This window comes from Rhinolophus hipposideros, assembly GCF_964194185.1.
Source record: "Rhinolophus hipposideros genome assembly, chromosome: 5".
Lineage (NCBI taxonomy): Eukaryota > Metazoa > Chordata > Mammalia > Chiroptera > Rhinolophidae > Rhinolophus > Rhinolophus hipposideros.
In genome coordinates, this window is record NC_138051.1 from 84,855,068 (window position 1) to 84,860,896 (window position 5,829).

The window sequence follows — 5,829 nt, forward strand, 5'->3', positions numbered from 1 at the left end:
TGGTAATCAGACTGTTCAGGCTTTCTGTTTCTTCTTGAGTTAGCCTTGGAAGGTTGTGCGCCTCTAGAAAATTGTCCATTTCTTCCAGATTGTCAAATTTGTTGGCATATAGTTGCTCATAGTAATTTCTTAAAATTGTTTGTATTTCTGTGGTGTCTGTTGTCACTTCTCCTCTTTCATTTCTGATTTTATTAATTTGGGTCCTCTCTCTCCTTTTTTTTAATGAGTCTGGCTAAAGGTTTGTCAATTTTGTTTATCTTCTCTAAGAACCAACTCTTGGATTCATTGATCTTTTGTATTGTTTTTCTGGTTTCTATTTCATTTATTTCTGCTCTGATCCTTATTATTTCCTTCCTTGTGCTCCCTTTGGGCTTATTTTGCTGTTCTTTTTCCAGATCCCTTAAGTGTGAAGATAAACTGTCAATTAGTGATGTTTCTTGTTTCTTTAGGTAGGCCTGCAGTGCTATGACTTCCCTCTTAGGACTGCTTTCGCAGCATCCCATAGATTTTGGGTCGTCGTGTTCTCATTCTCATTTGTCTCGAGATATCTTTTGATTTCTTCTTTGATCTGCTGCTTGACCCATTCATTATTTAGTAACATGTTATTCAGCTTCCATGAATTGGTGTGTCTTCCTGGTTTTTTTTCCCTGTAGTTCATTTCTAATTTCATAGCACTGTGGTCAGAGAAGACAATTGGTATGATTTCAATTTTCTTAAATTTATCAAGGCTTGTTTTGTGTCCTAACATATGATCTATCTTGGAAAATGCTCCATGTGCACTTGAGAAGAACGTGTATTCTGCAGCATTGGGGTGAAATGCTCTGAAAATATCAATTAAATCCAACTGCTCCAAAGTATCATTTAAGGCTGTTGTTTCCATATTGATTTTCTGTCTGGAGGACCTGTCCCTTGTTGTCAGCAGTGTGTTGAAGTCCCCTACTATGATAGTGTTGCTGTTGATCTCTGTCTTTATGTCCATCAGTACCTGTTTTATATATTTAGGTGTGCCTATGTTAGGTGCATAGATGTTTACTAGGATTATGTCCTCTTGTTGGATTGATCCCTTTATTATTACATAGTGCCCATCTTAATCTTTTAATACGTTCTTCATTTTAAAGTATATTTTGTCAGATATAAGTATTGCAACTCCAGCTTTTTTATCGCTTCCATTTGCATGAAATATCTTACTCCAACCTTTCACTTTCAGCCTGTGTGTGTCTTTTGATCTGAGATGAGTCTCTTGTATACAGTATATACAAGGGTCTTGCTTCCTTATCCACTCAGCCACCCTATGTCTCTTGATTGGAGCATTTAATCCGTTTACATTTAAAGTGATTATTGATAGGTACATAGTCATTGCCATTTTTAAATTTGTAGTAAATTGTTTTCATCTTTCTTCTATTTACAAAAGTCTTTTTAGTATTTCTTGCAATGCTGGCTTGGTTGTAATAAATTCTTTCAGTTTGTTCTTTTCTGGGAAGCTCTTTATCTCTCCATCAACTTTAAATGATAGCCTTCCTGGATAAAGCAATCTAGGTTGTAGGCCTTTGTGTTCCATCACTTTGAGTATCTCCTGCAACTCCCTCCTGGCCTTCAATGTTTCTGTAGAAAAGTCATTTGATAGCCTTATGGGAGTTCCCTTGTACGTAACCTTCTGCCTTTCTCTTGCTGCTTTTAAGATTCTCTCTTTGTCTTTAAGCTTTGCCATTTTAACTATAATGTGTCTTGGCGTGAGCCTGTTTGGGTTTATCCTGGTTGAAACTCTCTGCACTTCCTGGGCTTGTATGTTGGTTTCCTTCATCAAGTTAGGGAAGTTTTGGGACATTATTACCTCAAATATGTTCTCAATCCCTTGCTTCCTCTCTTCACCTTCTGGTATTCCTATGATGCGCATGTTGTTGCGCTTGATGTTATCCCAGAGGTCTCTTAACCCATCTTCATTGTTTTTTATTCTTTTTTCTTTCTGTTGTTCAGTTTGAGTGATCTCTGCTAACTTGTCTTCTAAGTTGCTGATTCGATCCTCTGCTTCATCTAACCTGCTGGTCATTCCTTCAAGTGAGTTCTTAATTTCGGTAATTGTGTTCTTTAGTTCTAGCTGGTTGTTCGTTAAGATTTCTACATCCTTTTTTAGTTCTAACTGGTTGTTCATTATGATTTCTATATCCTTCTTTATGTCTTCTCTAAGCTCCTTAAACATTCTTATCACCAGTGTTCTGAACTCTCTCTGACAGGTTGGTTACCTCTGCTTCATTTGGTTCTAGTTGTGGAGGTTTCTTCTGTTCTTTTATTTGAGACATGTTTCTTTGTCTCCCCATTCTGACTGACTCTCTGTGTTTGCTTTGATGTATTAGGAAGATCCCCTGGAGCTCTTAGTTCTTGCCGGGTTATCTCATGTATTATGTGTCCTTTATATTTGACTTGTACTACTTCGTTCTTCTCCTCTGCATGCATGTGCTCCACAGGTGGTTTGTGTGTTTAGTATATTGTCCTGTTCAAGAAGAACTTTAATTGCTTTTTGCTTGTGAGTAGGTGGGTTTAACTCCTAAGCTGTCTAGTTGTGAAACTTGGCTCTGCCCACCGCAGGGTGTTCTGCTGGGTGAGGGTTGGCCACTTAAATGAGGTTTGGCCTCTATGGGCTTTTGTGCCTTCAGAGAATTCCCTCTGGGTGTGTGACTTGTTGGTCAAACCCAGTAGTACTCTGGTTTGGTCCAGAGTTGGCTTCTGGATATGTTGAATCTTGTGCCTCTTAAGCTGGGCCCTGTTAGGGCAGTTTCAGCACAAATCAAGTTACCAAGTACAACAACAACAACAACAACAAAGAAAACAAATCAAGTACATTCACATGTAAAATACAACCGACAATCTCCACTCAACATAGGCAAAGATATCAAAGAAATAAAGGCAGAACAAAGCAAATCACAACAAGCAGAAAAAAAACCACAAAACACCAAGCAAATCAAAACAGAAAGCAGCACCAGTCTTGGCTTAAGCCCACCAAGTAATCTCCAGGTTGTCCTTCGCTGTGCCAAAGAGTTCCCTGCCTATTGCGCAGGCAGCGCTGGTCACCTGGTGCCCAGAGTGAATTTGGGAGTGTAGATTTAAATGTGAGGGGCTGAGGGGTCTGGATGACAGTTTTCAGAGAGACCGTGCAGTTTCTATCCTTTCCTGCACAAATGCACGCTGAGAGTAGCTCCACCAGCCCTGTGCCCAGTACTCCTGAGTCTTAGGGCCCTCCTTCCGTGGGTGTGTGGGAGGGGGCGGGCGGGAGATCTCTAAGCTGCTGAAAGCTGGGAGCTGCGTCTGCCGCTTACTGCTGAACTCAGGGAGTGCTTCTGCGGTAGCCCTTGCCCCACCCCAAGCCAGCCAGAGAGGGTGGGGGCTGGGGATGGAGGGGTCTTTTCTCTCCCAGGTCAGCCACGTCACACTCCTCCCGCAGGCCTGAAAAGGTGGTGGCTGGGGGTGTGGGAGTCTCCTCTCTCCTCATCCAGCGAAAATCCCCTCCTCCCAGCCTCTTCCGAAGGTCAGAGCTGGCTGCCAATCTTCCCAGCGCCTGAGCACAGACGCTCCTCTGTAATCTGACACTACTCCTCAGTTCAGGGGTCAGTTTAAGTCTCTGGAAGGGCAGGGGGAGGATTCGAAAAGCGCGGTGAGGGGCCCAGGTGTGGCGTCTGAGTTCTTTGTCTGCCCTAGGGCCCACGAGCTGCCCGCCCTGGCGGGAGTGATCAGCTGTGGGACGCAGGGAAAGAGCCCACCTCCTGGACCCTGCGCTCTCCGCTGCACCCTGGGCTCCCGTGGGACTCTAGAGCCCCGGGTGCTGCCTGACGCTGCTGCTGTGGGCACGCTGCAGGGCCGCGGCTCTACCGTGGGGGGTGGGGAGAGAGCGGCGCGTTTCCTCTTGCCCTCCTCGCTCCTCCCCTGCTCGCCCAACTAGTGCACCCCAAAGCAAACCTTCCACGAGTCTCCTCTCTGTCCTGAGATTCGCGCACGCCGTCCGGCCTGGGCTCTTCCACGAGTCTGCGCTCCGTCCTGGGCGCCGTGGCGGCAGTCGCTGGCCGGCCGTGTGGGGGAGCATGCTTCCACTTCGCTGTCCTGCCTCCTCCCCTGCTCGCAATCAGCGCTCACATTCAGGTAATTCCTCCACGAGTCTCCCCGCTGTTCTGCGTGATGAGCAAAGGACTCCTCGGTGTTTTATATCTCCCTGTGTCTTTAGAGCTGCGGTTTACTGCCGCTGCTACAGCCGCCACCGGCCTGACCCACCACGAGACCGCGCGTTTCCACTCCGCTCCTTTCCTTCTTCCCCTGTTCACCCAATTTGCGCACCTTCAAGTAATCCTTCCATGAGTCTCTTAGGAGTCTCTTAGCTGTTCTGCGTGTTGAGCAAAGAGTTGTTTGATGGGTTATATGTCCCGTTTGTAATAAGATCCGGAGGAGAACTCAGAAAATGTGCCCGGCTGCCGCCATTCCTATGACGTCACTAAGACCAGAAACTCTTGATATTCCCCAGCTCTAGACCTTTTAAGGTCTTGGGAGCTGAGTTCCTTGGGTGCTCATTCAGGGACTAGATCTGATGAAATATAAAATATTACACATATATTACATTGTAAAAGGGCCAGGTCTTTGCTTCAGAGTAAAAACAGCCTTGATTGAGTAGTAGTAGGAGAGAGGCTTCCACTCTAAATGGTGTTCTGAATACACTCCCCTATAAAATAGTGACTTATTCATTAGGCCAAGACATTGTGTGGCTTGTGAAATACTAACCTGATCATGTTACTGCCAACCTTATGAATTTCTGCTGATTCTCCATTTCCCATGCAATAAAGTTAAACTCCAAAAAGTGGTCAGTGGTCCATGACCTTTCAGGATATGGGTCACTATTTACCATTCTTTCATTTACACTGTCTTTTCTCATACCAAAACTCAGCCACAGTCTAACTCAGTTTCTCTCAATGCACTGCAGCTTTCTGTCCTTTACCTGTGGTGTTATGCCTGCCTTGCCTTACTGGACCACGGCTACATTCAATCTCTTGATTACTCCACAAACATCACCATTCTGTGTTTTTGCTCTAAGTTTTCTGTTTTCTCTTCCCTCTCCGCCTTCCTTTGTGTTTCCTTTTAGTCTAGCTACAAATATTTAAGAATGTTTACCATCTCCTCTTTCTGTCCTTTTACACATGTGTTCTGACTTTACCTCCTAAGTGTCTCCTAAAGTGTTTTTCTTCTCGCCAACGGTATTGCCACTGCATGTTTTTAGTTCCTTGCCATCCCTTAATGGACTTCTACTGTCCTATTCTCTCAAATGCTCCCTTCACAATGCAGCCTAGAATGTTCTATTGTATCATATTCCTTAATTGACTTCTAGTGTCCTATTCTTTCAAATTTATCCTTCATACTGCTAATCAGAATGTTCTGTCTAAAACAGAAATTTAGTCCGTTAATACTTTATTTAAAATCATTGAAAGAATACTCATCACCTTTGTTATCTAACCTGTGACTCTTTTGTGAATAAAAGACTGCTATTATTTAACACTGATAGCAGGTATAAACCATGACCGTGTCAGGCAAACCTGGCTGAAGAATCCCTGTACGTCTAAAGGATGTGATAGGAAAAAACCTATCCAAGCTGTTTAACGTAACATAGAAAGCCTTCCACAATCTGACCTCTTCTAGTCTCCCCATTATAATTGTTGTATGTTCCAAATCTGGTTCTCTGTATTCCAGTGATCCTGTGCTTTTCTTTATGCTAAATTTTCCAACTGGAATCTTCTTTCTCTTTTTTTCACCATCCTTACTCTGACTTATCCAGGAAGCCTTCAGCAACTTTGCCCTCTC